Here is a 17,104-nt window from a genome sequence, read left to right as displayed (position 1 = left end):
GGGGCTTATGTCTCATACAGAATGTTTTAAGTGATACTCAAATACAATTTGGGCTCCTGCAGTGTCTCCAGTTTTACCTACAAATTCGTGACATAAAACCCCAAACGAGCACCTTCCTACAGGCAACACCTATGTTGCTGGTGCTTGCTGAAGAAGATTTGGTTTATTCCATTCAGTCACTTGAACGATGACATTTTTTTAAGCAGAACATTTGTTGTACGTGTAAGTGAACTTACACTGCCATATACAGACTTAAAAAAGAAGAGATTTTCTCCTGGAAATAACAAAGCACACTGTTTAAACAGCATTACAGAGCAATTTGGGCAGCTGGCGCCCATCTTATTTGCTTTACAGACACCTTTCATATGGAAAAAGAACACCTGTGGTTTTATCTACACAGACCAAGTAAAACAAATAGCAGTACAGTATTAGAACTGACTGCTTGGTGATTTACTTAGGAAATGATCTTCTTACATTATTATTATTATTTATATTGCAGCATAATGCAGAAACCCTGTAATGCTAGGTATTAAATAACACAAGAGGAAAAACATACCATGCCTGTGAGGTCTTGTGCAGTCAGACCATGGCTATTGTGCTCACAGATTTGTTAGAGAAGTTGGACACTCACACCTCAAGAAGCTTTCATTTCACTGCAGAAGTGGAGAGGGGTAGGGGAACAAGCTTAATTTTTAAATGCTGGACAATTTTGCTGTTTATCTTGCCAGAAAAAAATAGACCAGGAAAAATCTCCCACTTTATAACTTATCTGGTCACCACTGCTGAGATAGATTTTATTGGAAAACTTTCTTCACATTGTTTAATGACGGGCCACTTAATGGGATAAGATCAAAGTAATGAACTGTTGCAACCAAGTACAGATCTCCTGCTGTAACAGAAAAGGCAAAGGTGAAACAAAGACATTGACTTCAAAGGTGAAGACACTGAACATTTAGCTGCGTGTTCTTTTCATTAGCCCTATACTATATGACTATTATAGATGGAGACATCAAATGGGTGTTGGCACAATCACTCGGCATGGGCTGTTACACCACTACTGTCCAGTTATGAATTCCAGTGGGCTCAGAGAAGAGACCGAGTGTTTGCTTTAGGCATACAGGGCTCTGTGTAATTCTGTAAGTGGAGCTCTAACTCACTTAGGAACAAATCAGTTTCGGACTGCTCAACACCCCCGAATATCTCTCCCATTCCCATTGTCCACCACATGCAACCCAACCCCTTCAGTGTGCAGAGGGCTCTGCCGACTGGCAGTGACTCCTTCTCGGTGTCTCACATGAGCACCTTAATGCTCTCCACAGCTCCCCATAGAAGCCCACTAGCCACATCTGCCCAGCTCTTCCTTCGTTTGTCCTTTCCTTTCCCAACAATCACCCACAGAAATCAGTACAACTACATTCACCTGTGTACAGCTGCTGCCCTTACTTCCATACCCTTTCCACCAACATTTATCCTCCATCATTCAGCATCTCCACTGCTTTGAAGGGCCTCCTGTGACGTTCCCTTACTGTATCACTACTTGATAACAGTAATAGATATTGTTGGTGGCAAATTTGCTCCGAGCCCCATTTTTGGTGGTTGGATTAGATATATAGAAAAAAAAAATCATTTGCTCATGAGCCAGTAACCTGCTACCAGGAGGTTCATGGATGACGGAGCTGTAACACACAACCTGGTTAATCTGGCCAAGGCCTGTTGCAGATGACATGGTGATACGTAATACTGGTTGGGTGGCTGATGGGCTACAGGAGCAGAAAAAGCAAGCAGGAAAGAAGAAAATTCATCAGCTTGTTGGTCTTGACCACCTAGATGGGCTTTGTAAGCCACATGTCAGAGATCAATGCTGAAATTCAGAAGAGGTGATGGTAACTTTAATCATCAGGGGATCCAAACTCTGGCAGCGAAACACCAATAGGCATACAAAAGCCTGACTGCCATCTGCAACAAGAAAAAATATATTTTGACACTGCAATTTTAAAAATAGTAATCTCAACCACATGAAGCCTGCAAAGCTATTGGGTTCAGATCATTATTTCACTCATGTTCATATCTGGACTCAGTGATGTTTTACACTGTAATACTAATGCAAACTTAATGGAAGTAAGCTTAGTACAGCTGAGAGGAGGATCATTTTAAACTCAAGGAACAAAAATAGGCTTGTTGATTATTCACAGTAAGGTGTTCTTGGTTTTGTTTTGCTTTATTTTTTTTTTTCTTTTTGCAGGAGAAAATACAAAGTGAACTGTGCAGAGAACTTACATTTCATTTCATTTCCAAATGAAACCTACAGCAGTTTTATCATCAGCTGAGTGCACACATCCAGAATGCATCAGATCTAAGACAAAAGCCAGACAATAATTAACAATTTTTGTAGTCACAGATATCAGCTCTAAGATCTTTAAGCCTTATTTTTTTTTCTTTAACTGCTGATTTTTTCACAGAAGCTAGCTTAAGTTTTTATCGAATATGGCAAGATGCAATAAACAATATAACTTTGAATCAGCGAAATAACCCATGTTGTTTCAACACCATTAGATTTTGCAGTTTATATACCTATTAAAATATTTCTTTTTAATGGATACTTGTTTCCTGGTGATGATACTTTAAATTATTAAGGCCTAACAGTGTTTGTTAAATAATTGATTTAAGGGTGTATTAGACACAGATGGGCCCAAAAGATACAAACATATGAAAAATTATATGAGGCCTTTGACAACAGTGAAATTAAATTAATAGTAAAATTGGATTGAGTTAATCAATTGAGTAAAATGACAGGAAGGTTGCAGAAGAGAGCTGGAACTGAAGGAGTTTCACAGTAATGAGTTTCTGCAGTGCAGCTGCTACGCGTTTGTGTAATAACAGAGTTGATGAGCAGCTAATTTGTATGAAACTGGAAGCAAGTTTAATGTTGTTTGGATTATAACAGAAGTGTGCATGAGCACTACATGCAGGAATTTCTCAAAGCTATTAGTGATGGGTTTGGCATATCAGTATGTGGCCAGGAAAAGCCACCGGCAGAGTAATGGAAAACTCAATAACCACATTTTCTTTCCCTAACCTTGTGCCCTTCCTATGGCTTCCAATGCTATTTTTTATTTGAAAAGAGCAAGAGAAGGTGGGACTAAAACATTATGTCAAATCCGCCCAGTCCTACTCGCTTTCCATCCTTGGCAACACACCTGTGTCAGAACAATGTATTAACGGAGCAAGGAATACTCAAAAAAACCCAAACAACTTCTCTTCAATATATCTGTATAAGCTGCAGGTGCCGTGGGAAACAAAGAGGCAGACATAACCTCATCTTGGAGGAGTACAATAAAGAGCATGTTTTCTCAGCTGAAAACATACAGATTTAACAACAGCCACTCCTTTTACCAACATGGCAGTATCAGTAGGTGTTCAGTTTAAAACTTTTTAAATTATGCACCGGTTTTACAAATGGCAACTAAATATTTTATTCTCCATGTCATGCTTTGTTTCAGCCAGTAACAATACTTCTATTTCTTGAGAAACACATTTTTTCTGGATCTCCCGTTGAACATAAATGTCATGTGTTCTTTGTCAAGAAAACACATATCCCCCAAAATTTGAAACCATAAATGGCCTAAAAATAATCACTGTCTATGACTGATCAGCATGGAAAATAGTAGTCAATAGAAAAATTTAGGAAATATTTAATTAGATGCACATGGGCTCTATGCACTTGAGCGAAAAATTGCTGTGTCCATAACCTCCAGCACAGCTTATTAGAAATGTATATATTTTAAATCAATAAAGCCACATTTATTTTAATGGGACGTGCATGTGGTTAGATGAGAATAAAGCATATTATGACACCTACCTATGCTTGTATGCTGGCTATCTGTTGTTCATAGTCAACTGTCTGTGCCTGATCTAAGCTTTTTGAGTCCAACAGATTTTTGAAAATACTGTCAAGGTAAGGGGGACCTGTAATCGCCAATGGAAACATGCAGTGCAGCCAGGTTGCAAGCATAACAGGGCCATGTACAAAGAAACCAGTCCCCTGGCACTGCAAGCTGAGGATTCAGAGCTGCTCTTGCTCCATGGGAAAGTGACTTCTGTGGGCTGGATGGATTGTAAAGCTCTGGAGTTGATATAGAAGGAAAACAGATGTATTATTTTTCTTCTCACACTATGTTGTGCTACTAAACAAATAACAGGAATCATTAGAGCAGAAAATTTGGAAATAAATAGGATTTTACATGTGAGTATACACAAACCTAGTACACGGTAAAATAATAGTAATTAGTCATAAAATATGATAAAACAGGTTTGTTTGTTTTTTAAAGTTTAAATCTCTTAATAGCAAAACCAGAGTCAGAGAGTCAGAGCATCATTTTGAAAATTACAGATAAGTGCAGCACTGATGTAAGTCACTGCAATCCACTGACTCCACTGGAGTTTCAGCAAAGGAGGACATCGCTGACTTTCCTCTGTCCCATCTGTCCCGCACTTAAAACTTCGCAGCTCCAAAGAACAACATGGCAGCGGCAGCCATCTTCATTACCCATTCAGGTTTAAGTTCTGGCCCTGGTACTCCCACAACTTCCTTGCTTTAAATATAGGAAGATTTCCTACGTAGCTTGTCCTGTGCTTAGTCCCCTTCCTAAGCATCCGCGGTTGATTACTGCCAGAGGCAGAAGGCTGGCCAGCTCTGAGCTAGTCCTGCAGGCTGCAGGATCTGAAGCTCCACTCCAGCTCCACTGGAAATCAACGGCAAAATTTTCCTTTCAGCCAAGAAATGTGCAAAGAAATCATTTTCTTTGAGATTCCACAGTTAAAGGCATTTGGCGATGCTGAGACTTCTAATTTCCAGTCCATGCCAATCTGAACAATGCAGACCCATAATTACATGTAAGGAAGTTTTGAAATTGACAGCTCAGATTTTCTTGGCCATGTTCTATGAGATCAATTTGTTTCTCATATCACCACCTCTAGTCAATTATGAATATTTATTGCAAGATGTCAAGCAGTAATGATCACTGGGTAATACAGAAACTAGAGACAGGTAGGCATATGGTTCTGATAATCCAAGATCTGTATCCACATAAAAACGTTCTTCCTTGAATTCAGCCTCAAGGTTTATGCATTCCCTTGAACTAAAATATCCACTCTGTTATTTACTGCATTACTTAAAAAAACTGCTTTCCTATATTTAGAGAGCCTCATAAATGGCATACTTTGTTGTGCGATGTACTAGCCTGTGTGCCGAAAAATACATCACTACGCTTTACCAGATGTCAGAATTTAAAGCAGATCTCAGCTCTTTCTGCATCGGAAGACAGACGGAAAACTGGCAGCTCATGCCGCTGCAAGCTGAACTACTGTTTTTTTCTGATTCATTTCATTGTGTCTGCAGCAACTTGTTGGTTATTAAACCTCAATATAATTATCTGGACTGAGATCTTTTCGGTTTTGATTTTCTCTCCCATTTTTTATTATTATTTCCAAAATAGAGGCTTTATGGTTGCCTGCTCTTTAAGGGAGAATATACAATTATACAGAATCACAGAATGTCTGAGGTTGGAAGGGACCTCTGGAGGTCATCTAGTCCAGCCCCCTGCTCATGCAGGGCCACCAGAGCAGGTTGCCCAGGACCCCGTCCAGGCAACTTTTGAAGATCTCCAAGGAGGAGACTCCACCACCTCTCTGGGCAACCTGTGCCAGTGCTCAGTCACCCGTACAGTAAAGAAGTGCTGCCTGATGCTCGGATGGAACCTCCTGTGGTCCAGTTTGTGCCCACTGCCTCTTGTCCTGGCACTGGGCACCACTAAGGAGATCCTGGCTCCATCCTCTTTGCACCCTCCCTTCAGGTATTTATAGACATTGATAAGATCCCCCTGAGCATCCTCTTCTCCAGGCTGAACAGTCCCAGCTCTCTCAGCCTCTTCTCGCAGGAGAGGTGCTCCAGTCCTTCAGTCACCCTGATGGCCCTTTGTTGGACTCTTTCCAGTATGTCTGTGTCTCTCTTGTACTGGTGAGCCCACAACTGGACAGAGTATTCCAGGTATAGCCTCACCACTTCTGAGTAGGTGGAAAGTCTAGAAGCTGTGAATGCATACGGTCTCTTTTGAACCCATCCAAGGTCACTGGGAGGTAAAGATAAACACTATATTTAAAAATTAAATATGCAATGACAATTCATCTCTATCATGACACCAGATTCTTTGTGGAACCATGGATATCTGGGAGAAGGAAACAGAGAAGCAAAGGACTGACTGGTAAATGAACAGATCCTTTACCAACATTACCGATACACGCTTTGGATAAACTCTGGTATTTGCAGCCTAGTATTTATGCTGCAAAGGCACGTGTACATGCCACAGATGGTTCAGAGAGTGGTGCTGAAAATGAAGCTGTACATGGCACATCAGACTACTGGGAATTCATCTGTGATCTGCTTTCCTGGAGTAAATTGCAATGTTACTATACAACTTTGTGTATCCTCCAAGACCAGAAGATGTAAGTTGTACCCTGACTGGCACTTCTGTGGAACGAAATGACATCCATATCTTGTTTTCTAGGGGGGAATGGCTTACTCACCATGCTGAGACCAGATTAAGAAAAAGCGTTTGGGGTTCAACTGAATTCTCTGAGAAGAAAGTAAGTAAAACAAAATAGAAAATAGTGTGCGCGCTACAAATAGGTCACCTTTACATTTTCTCTCCAAGTTCACCAGATCCACTTCAATTTTTACAGCATGTTCTACCTGCTCATTGTTTCAATGTTCGTCAGTGGCACAGTTCTTGGGTATGTTCCACTTATTAAATTATGACCTACTGAAATAACTCATCTCTCCTAGTTTCTGTTAATTATAAGGCTTCCAGTGGCTACTACAGTATTTTGCTCGGGGACAAAGAGATATCCTTAGCTCAGCATGCAATGGGGAATTTGTTTGACTTTGGCAAATGTAAAAGAATGGGAATATTTTTTCTTGGTTTAGGAAACAATTTAGCAAAGCCTTATGTATGCTGTACTGAAAGTATTCCATGTTCATATGGGTTCAGAATCTAAGGCATGCCCTGACACAGTTTTTAGAGGTTGAGAATGTAAAACAGCTAAAAGCTCTTCTTGGCCTTTACCTGTTAGTGGATTTTATTACTGCAGATGTACATGGTTGTTGTTATTATTGTTGAGGTTGGGGTGGCTTATGAAAGGGGAGGGAAGAAAGGGATGAAGGAGACACCAAGAGCAGAAAGGATTCCCATTTCCACAGGCATTCCAGGCTACGAGACGGGACAAGGCACAGCCTGTACAGAGAGTGTGGTGTGACAGGAGGGCTGCACCCAAGACCATGGGAAGAGTCCAAGACTCTAAATACAAATGGTTCCAAAATGCTGTAGCAATGAATCCAGTGCATGAAATGCATTTTAACATGAACTGGTTTGAGGTACATATGTTAAATTGGTCTCTTACATGTATTAAGAAGAGCCTGAGAAAAAGACAGTGGTTTAAAGTGCAGGATATGAAAGAAATCTGTCTACTTTTTTTGTGTGAAACTGAACAAGTTTTTCACTCTTTCCAAAGATTTTTGAAAGCTTTTTACTCTTTCAGAAAAGGTATGAGTGCATAGCCTATGTCTCAACCAAAAGCTAAAAAGCAAACAAAAAGAATCCCAGTTCCTTCTTCTCTCATTCATGGCTTTCCAAGGTTCTGCATGAGAAATACTACACTAAGAGTTTCTTAACTGTGACAGTAATTTCACTGTGAATAAAAAACTTAGAATGTAAATAAAAAAAATCCAGTGGGATTTCATGTATATAAGTTTATATACTCTGATTTGTGTCAATAAATGGCCTCATGCTAATAATACCACATAGACTAACATTCTCCTGAACTTTATTTTATAATGATCACCTAGCATCCCTTGTGCCTCTAAACATCCCCTGAGGTAGGCACCTAGCTAGTAAAACAAAAAGGAGCTAAACAGCAGAACCACCCAGGATGGAGCCAGATAACAGTAGTCTCTAGTAGTTAATAACCACTGGGAGAGTTAAGTGGAAATTATGACAGGATTGTATAAAGCCCATCATTAGCACCTCCTGAGTGTTTAATAGTTGATCTGAAGCTAAAGAAGTACACTATATATATATATATATATTTTTTTTTTCATGTGCCATTTCATTTGTACTTTAGTCTTGATGAACAAAAGAAATCAAAACTAGGGTGTCAGTTGATGTTACTTGCCAAATTTTATGGGTACGTTCTAGTGACATAGGGCTTAATTTTATTTTTTACCCACTTCTCTTTTTCTAATATCTTTCCTGATATCCTGTTCCACTATTGCTTAACCAGCCATCATCTTTTATTAGTAAAGCTAAAATGAATGACATTAATGTGAACAGCATAAAATATTGACATAGTTTATTAAATGAAGGAATAGGCCAGGCCCTATTGGTCTGCTAGGTTGACCAATTTACTCTTTCACTTAAAATTACTGATATTTCCTTACCATGATCTGTATATACAGGCTATGTTTAACTCTGTTTGAAAGCAACACAAATGTAATACACAGTATGTTCTTATTCACCCCCTGTTCTGAATTACTAGCAATTCAAGAATAGCTAAAATTGATGGTTCCAAAGATTGGAAAAAGGAATGAAAAAATGGAACAAGGTGACAGATTATCATCTTAACACAATTAACTGCTACCTATGAAGCCAGTATGACCCAATGGCATTTTTAAAGAGAAAGAATTATCCTCAGGCATTTTTCTGCTCAGGCTATTTTGGACGTTTTTCCTCTTCCTTGCTTGGTCCAATTTTAAAGGTCCAATCCTGACGGAAGTGCTGAGCACTCTATCATTGGTTTTAGCAGAACAGAAATGCTCTTTACACCTCACTAAGGTTTGTCAAGCATTGCAGAATTAGGTCAAGTAATTAGTCACTGTCAGACAAGATCAAAAGTCAAAGAAGTAGCCTTTGAAAGTTCACCTGCAGGTTACACACTCAGCTCCCTCAATGCCTAGAAATGAAACTTAATGCCATTTAGTAAAGTTGCTATTACTTTTACAATAGTAACCAGGAGGTCCAAAATCAGATCAGGACCATGTCATTTCAGACATAATTTAGTGGTCTCTAAAGGGCTCACAGCGTGCAGAGATTATAAATAGTAATGATGAAGGTATTCGTTCTGTCCCCATGGACTCCATGCAGAGAGGAGGCAAGCAGATTGTCAGAGTCGCAAAGACGACAGCAGCAGAGCCAAAAAATCAAATTCAGGGTTCTTGAATTTAACAAGATCATCTTTCTAATGAATTGTACAAGCAAGTTAAAACAAACACGCAACTACTCAACTGGAACTCCTATATTTCCCCATATGAAATTTTACAGCAAAATGACAAAGACCTGTTCTGAAAAATCTGCCTTAAAAAATAGTTTGGGGTACCAAAGAAAATCAACGCTCACCACTTCCAGCTATATGCTCTAAAAAAATAATAAAGAATCAAGCTAGTATTCACAGATTATTATTTTTTAATAGTTCTGGCCTTGAAGCAGCAGTTCCATTCCCAATATTATAGGGAAGGAGGAAGGCAGAAACATATCAATCACTCAACAAAGAGGCTTGTCAAGGAGTGGGCATTTTTCTTTTGTAGCATTTTCTTCTCAGCAGCTGCCCACGTACAGCCTATCGGGAGATATCTCAGGTGTCCGTCAGAGTATTTTTCTGTGTTCTCTTCACTGTTAGTGCTTGAGCTTAATTTATTTGTCAAGTGCTCATTCGGGAGTAGGGCAGTGGGGGAGAACAGGGAGAAACGTGTGCATTTCGTCGTGATACTACCCCATCTCCCTGCTTTCTGTCAGCTTGCAAATATTTACATCAGACCTGCTGGATTTTTTCATCTTTTAGGATTTTTTGTAATTAATTCCGTCTCAATATTCTCCTCATTTCCATACTTTTCAAATGTCATTTCACCTCTTTTGATCTGCTTCCATTTCTTTTCTCCCTTTTCCCTCTTTGCCTTCATGCTCTTTTTGAGTTTTGAAATGGATTTTATTGGTTGATAGAGGCATTTGAAATGCTTTCAGAGGCTGGGCCTTGGAAACACAGGATAGCAGATTGCTTAATCACATTTCTCACCTAGAACCTGTATAATAAGGGTGATACATAGGGTGTGAGGCTGCAAAGCTACTCGTGAAGACGAGCTAATGGACCTTGGCCAGCCTTAATTAGAATTTCTAAGCCAAACCTTTCGCTCCTCTGGCCATGAGGGTGTCAGCCTATCAGTTTTATAACAGCTGCCAACCTCCTTGGACTAGTTTATCTTCATCTTTCCTATTTTGTGTGTTGACAAGGCACCAAAGGAGAGTTACTTCCCAGCAGCAAAGGGGCTCTCCGCTCTGCAGGCAGAGCAGAAAGTGCCTCTTCTCTATGGGACCTGATCCTACCCCAAGAGAAGCCATCAGTGGCATCATCCACTGCATGCCTGACTCCCTACACCTTCAGATTCAGCAATTAAAAGAAAACCCACAATCCTATCAAAACAAAACAAAACACACACACACACACACAAAAACAAACAAACAAAAAAACCCACACACAACCACAACAAAAAGCCCTCTACAGAGTCACTTCAATAAATCCATTTTGGTTGTGTTGGCCCCCAGCATGAATTACCTGCCTGTTAAAGGGGATAGGGTGAAAAAACCTCTTTTGCTGTTTCAAACTAATTCAGGAAGGTTTATCAATTGCGTATGTGTTTCCTAGTGGAAAGCTTCCAACCAGCTGTGCACCATGTAAATCAAAAAGTGCCTTCTCAATAACAAAAGGCTTGTTCCAATCAGGATGGGCTCATAAAATTGCTTTCTGCTTAAGGATAAAGAGAACTGGGGTTTAGGTATGTAAAAAATGTAAATATATCTCTCCCTCTTTTGTTCTTTCCCAGCCAAAAGCATTTAAAGAGAACCATCTGTTTTCTTGCCACATAAAGAAAAAAAATTAGGGTTACCAGGCGCTTTGCTCATTCATCTGATTTTGCCTTGAGTGAAATGTTGGAGAACAGTACCCATTTGGGCAAAGGTTTCAGTTCTGCCACTGGCTACAACAAAAGCTGCTGTTTCTATCCACCCTGAGGCTTGTTTGTCTCAGGGGTTTTTATTTCAGCTAGACTTGCAAAAGAAAGCACGCCATTCTAGTGCAAAATGGATGGGATTTCCTCGTTTTAGTTTATTATCTTCATCTATTTCTCTCCATTAAAGGAGAAAAGTCTCTCTCATCCTCCTGCCCTCCCCTCACCCCCGGAGAAAGTCGCAATTGTACCATTAAGCCTCGTGTGCTTTGCATATGCAAACACAAACACAGTGCTTACAGGAAAGATCTTTGCTATCCATATGTTCATCTCCTTCCCTTTACCTAAACCAGACGATTACCTCAGCAGCTCAGCTGTGTTATTGAGACATTTCAGCGTGAAATTTGTTTTTCCTCACTGAACTTTAAGCGGAATTTCAAGTGCCAAGTCTCCAAAGCCAAGTGGGGCTATTAAGAGATAATTACTAATTATGCTAATTTGAGAAGTTGTGCTATTTCTTTCCCTGGTCATTTTATCTGCAGCTCTCCTGAGAGAACAGTCCCCATTCAACGTTAATAACCTTTCCCTGCTAAGCATTCAATGGAGGACAGTGTGTCCTAAACCTAGGAATATTTTACAGTTAATCTAGATATGTGGCTGTAAATTGGAAAGAGAAGCAAGTTGCACTAATGCTAATGACTTGCGTTATTAATTTTTTTGCAGTGGCAGAAATATCTGATTCCTCTCCATTCATGTATTGATATAGCCTTTTGCTGATGGTTTTATTTTAAATGAAAGTCCTCAGTGATTTGAAGTGTTCTGTATACCGATAATATTTCTCAGTAATCATTTTCTAATCCTACCTATTGCAAGCTCCCATAATGATAGATTAAACCAGAGAACAGATATGATTTGCATTTTCTACATTTCTCATTTATTTTTGCCTTATTTATGTAAAGGTATGAAACAGCTTTCCCAAGTTCTATATGTGGCTTTTTTACATTTTCGAGAACATGGTTATTAGGTTGATCACATTAATCTGCTGAGTACAGTGCCCAAATAAGAGGCTTTATTATTATTTTAAATAAAATAACAACTTGAGGTGCAGGTGGTTTTCATTTATTTATTTATTTATTTTCTAATATATAATTCTATCCCTGTTCTATGGCAAAACATACACATTTTACATCCTTTACATTTCTGATTTATTTGTGATGTGGCAGTACTGAGAGCCTCCTTGGGCTGGCTTACCTTTCAAACACAGAGGCACTGAGACAATCCTCCTGCTGCACTACTTGTTGCCAAAATCTTGTTGCCCTGCTCCTCAGAATGGGTCTTTCCAGGTGAGACTGTGATAGTCTCAGATGGGGTCCAGGAGCAGAGCGTGAGGAAATTTTGGCCACCATGACAAGAAGGCAAAGGCCTGCTCCTGCCACACCGGCTTGCGTCGTTATCCTACCTTGCTGTGTCAGAACAGCTCCTGGGAATAAGGGGTGCAGGGTCACACTCTCTGTTCGTAACATCATTAACACCATTAATATTCAGTGTGGGGCAGTGACATCTGAAACGGGATGATGAAAACAGTTGCAAGTGGTGTGGCTGAAGTCAGGAAGGGCAAGGTCCAGCACGCATCCACAGGCCGCTTCCGCCTGCAGCAACAGAGCTAATGAGAACGGTGCCTTGTTTCTGGCGTAAGTAAACTCCTGTCTTCTTGAAGTTCATCATCTAGCTTGAAAGCTTGCTAAATGTTGCACCAGCAGGGCTCTTTAATTAGTAGAGACATACTGAACTCCATGCTTCAAAGCCACCGCCACTGATCCAGGTACTGGAGACTCCCCCGAAGGCCAGACACTGCCCTTGGCTCCCAGGAGGAGATTTTTGGCTGAGCTTACCACCATGAACACCAGCTGCAGGTGCTCCAGCAAGCAAGTAATGTAGGTATATCATTAGTTTTGGCCTCACACTGACCGCTGAAGACAGTGGGGCATAAACAGGTACTGATGGGTGCCAACCACTGTGGTACTGCAGCTCAAGACAAGACTGCAGAAAACAGGAAACATACTTTTTTGTTTTGTTTTCCCTCCAGAAATTGTGGCTATGTTTGAGACTTTTTTTTTTCCAGTTTGCAGCACCTAGTTGCAAACTAACTAAGCAAAGATCCCCCTTAAGCAACCAAAATAAAAATGAGGATCAAGTGATAGGAAAACAAAGGCTAGCAGTTAATAATTTAATTTTTCACAATTTTTAAACTATTTACAGGCCTAAAGTCAGTGGATACATTTTTTAAAATGCAAAGAATGTAAATATTCAAATTCTTGGGTAGCACCTATTTCTGGAAAATGTAACACCCAGCCCTCAGACTCCAGCTCAGTACTCCCAACGTAGCAGTGGGTGGACTGCATTCACACGAGACATGAATTAGGTCCTAAAAATATGTCCTAGTAATAAAGGAAGAGATAATTTTAAGTTTCAGCATTGCTAATTTTAAAATAGAGCTTCCTTTATTTGAAATCCATTTTGCAAGTGTGCGAACTGTCCCCGAGCCCCACGTGAACACCAAGTAACAGACACATCCTCCCTGCTGATGGGGCTGGGAGCACCACCAGGCCACGGTGCTCCCATCATATCACCAAAAAACATATGGCAAACGTGGCTGCAGGATTCCCCACCCAGCAGCACATCCATCAGCAGTTCAAGTGCAAGTACCTCCAGGAGACCCGCTGCTATTTGAACCATCTCATGACCACCCCAGCATTTCAGCAGCACACGCTGAACTGAAGTCATTGACCTGCACCTGGATAGACAAACAGGGTTCGTGGACTTCTTCATAAAACAAACTTTCTGGCCATGCATGGTAAAAAGCAAGTGCAGAAGACAAGGTTACTGAGTGTCTCGTGTGTGTCTCACCATCAGCTCTCCCTCTCGAGTATAGATTTGTTTGCACAGTCTTGCATTTCTCCCAAGCACCACCAACACTGTCTTATACAGAAATGTTTTGTTGCCCCCAAATTTAGTCTAACCAAGCTTCATTAATCAGTGGCTCCTTCCTGATACACTGTTGTCCAAAGACAGCAGCTGAGGGGACCAACCAACAGAGTAGAGAGCCTGAGAAGAGAGTGATGCATCTGGGCAATATGAGGCTGTAAGTAAACATCTGTGAGACGAGATCTCTTAAAAAACAAACAGCAAAAAGATGCAGTCAGGGGAAAAAGGTACCGTATCTCTGGAAAGGCCTGCTGGAATATTTAAAATTAGTTCTTCCTGGAGAAAGAAATGAGCACTAGAGACAATTTCAAAATGCTTCATGGGCTCCATTGGTCACAGACACACTTGTTCTGTGCACTTTGGGAAACCAGCAAACTGGAATCAAAGCTCCAGGAAGGCACCTCATATTTCCAATTCTGAGACAAAGCTTTCTGCACCTGCTATTTCTTATTCATATTTGAAATTAATTTTTAATATAGTATCTAAAAAGCTTATGGGTAACCACATAAGAGTTGTGAAAGAAAAAATAAATTTTAGAAAATCAGATGCTCTTTTCATTCTTCTTAAATTTACATAATAAAAATACCCATAATGATAGTATTTTACAGTATTAATCCAAAACCTGCAGTAACCCTATTGAGAAGCATTTGGAGCTCTCACTAAGGAGAACACTGCAATAGATTCTGGGAGGTTCAGACTGTGCAAGTAACAGAGCTGCCAGGGACCCAGCAGCTAGCAGTAAGCAGTGACATTCCCTCTTTGGCCCAGTTCGGACTGAAGAGAACAGAGTCCTTTGGACAAAGAACCCCACGTGGGCATTAAGTGCAGTAGAAATTAAACAAGCAATCACTGTATAAATTGTGTGACATTCTGAGATAAGCGAGTTCCATTTGGAGAAATAAATCTTTGTGCTGCTAGCTGGTGCTTGAGAGGGTAACTAGGACAGTAGGTGGGATGAGTAAAGAAATATTTTGTCACGATTTTATCTGTCCTGACAAACACAGTGTCTTGGTAAAATTTGTCCTCTACTATCCCTTCATGCTGTGAATCCCATGGTTTCCTCCTGGAAACAGGTAATGGCAAATGGGTACTTTATCCCCTTTCAATCCCTTGAAATCTTGATCCCAACTGCTTCTAAAAATATGCACGGCAGGTGTAGTGGAGAAAATGCTCCCCAAGCAAGCTCTGAGCAAACTGTCTTCACATAGCTTCTCTGAACTGCTTGTCCAGATTTCTTAGATGTGAACTTCTGACAGGGAACAAACCTTTCACTGCCACCAGCAGTTCTGTAGCCTGCAATCCCTTCACCCAGGACCCAAGTTTCGGCCTCACTGCCACTGCCCTCTGACCTGAGATTGCCCAGGGTAAACCCATGCCGTGCACTTACATCCAGCATTTGTCCTGACCCAGGCTGGGACCAACCACCCAACGGGACACAGAGTGGCAGAACTGAGGCCAAAGGGTGCCTGTGCTCCCCTTGAAGTTGAGAGCCAGCGTCCCCTTGGGTATGAAGGAGTCGCCAGCCCCTGCCCAGCCTGTCCTCCTGGGGCAGGAACACCTCACCTGGGCTTTTGGCTGCAACTGCTACAGCCAAAATTCCTGGTGCAGCTGCAGGCCCTGCCATGTGATTTTTCTGAAAACCACAGATTTTGGCATTCAGAAGTTGGATGGCTGGATGAAAGTGTTAGATGTATTTACTTTTCATGCATATACAAATATGAGTATTTCTATCCCACATATTTGTGAAGAACGTTTGAAAACATAATCTGATGAAAGCTCTGCAAAGAAACAATTTGTCATTACCCTCTCCCAGTCAGTTTCTTTAAGTTGATTTTTGAAGAAAATAAATGGATTTTTTAGGTCCCAAAGTCTACAGTCTACAAAGGCATATGAGTGGTGGATTTCCTGACTTTTCATTATTTCCCACCTGCATGGATTTCTGTCAGCTAAGAGCCCAGATAACACAGTTAACATTTCACGCTTAAAGAACCACTCATAATAAAGAATAAACAATAATTAGGATAGGTACAAGATGCAAAGGAATGAGTTATGAGGCAGATGTTCAATGCTCTCCTTTCAGCTGAGCCTATAAATGGTCTGAGCCTAAGAGAAAGATTCAGAACTTGAAACTGAGGGGCTGATAATTAATCAATTATGGCATAGGGGATTACAGTGTATGGTCAAAATGCACTAAAAACAGAGACAAAGGAGGATGGACAAGAGTGTGGAAGCAGCACTGTCACCTCTACACAGGCTTGTACAAGTGATGCAGCACGTGCAAAACACACTTAGGAACAAAAGAGATACTACTAGAACAAAAAGACAACGTTATGAACCAAACCAATTCCTGGAAATATGGCCCAATGTTTATTAAAAAATAAGGATTTGATTCAAAGTCTTTATGAAACCTGGGACAAAACTTCTATGAGTTCAGCCCTTTATATGAATATGCATGTACGTTAATGTACGCGTTGCTGAAGCACATATTGGCACATTAATATTCATAGTACTAGAGTGTCTGTGTTTAAGTATATAAATAGAAATTGAATATAAACATATGCATTCATAGCTTTGAAGTTTCATTAGTAACAAAACAGCGTAGAGAAATTATTAGCATTTTTACATGATGATTTCTGTTTAAGTCAAATACTGAACTGCTACTTACTAACAAGGCATTCAACAGATGGGGAGTCTAGACTGATATCTTCTGTGGTATGCAAGTGTATTTTTAAACCTCCTATAACATTAAATTCTGATGCTGTACTGTAGGAATGAAATAAAGTGCTTTCCTGAGCGTGCAGTTTTAACTTCCTTGCTTTCTTTTTGAAATTCTAATTTGGCAGTGATGCATTACTGACAGTGCCAGTTAGCATGACCGTAACCTGCATAGAGATTACCACTGAGGTCAATCTGCACAGCAGACAACATGACCACCCATGGGAGAATGACCCATGGGATGAAGGTCCCCATAAGCGGTAGTGCCCGGTGCTTCTGAAAAAGAGATTCCCACGTGACAGTGCAGGATCAGGCTCCTATTCTCTTCATCTTGACTCTGCTTTCAATCTTTCTTTT

General features: G+C 40.4%; 1 protein-coding gene across 10 annotated transcripts in view; it reads right to left on the bottom strand.

Moving 5' to 3' along the window:
• ADARB2 (adenosine deaminase RNA specific B2 (inactive)) overlaps positions 1-17,104 on the bottom strand; it is a 312,048-nt gene that overhangs the window by 283,022 nt on the left and 11,922 nt on the right. For 2 of the 10 annotated variants that reach the window (XR_014579191.1, XR_014579192.1), the window contains exons 2-3: positions 2,278-17,104; positions 557-653 (exon numbers count right to left, since the gene is read on the bottom strand). The exons of 2 other annotated variants lie outside the window; for them this stretch is intronic. The gene's annotated coding sequence lies outside the window, so the exon portion shown is untranslated. 6 more of the 10 variants (XR_014579186.1, XR_014579187.1, XR_014579188.1 and 3 more) reach the window with 5 other exon arrangements.

Source organism: Anser anser (assembly GCF_964211835.1).
Source record: "Anser anser genome assembly, chromosome: 2".
NCBI classification, from domain to species: domain Eukaryota; kingdom Metazoa; phylum Chordata; class Aves; order Anseriformes; family Anatidae; genus Anser; species Anser anser.
Note: the sequence above shows the minus strand (reverse complement) of the source record. Positions and strands in the feature narration are given on the sequence as shown.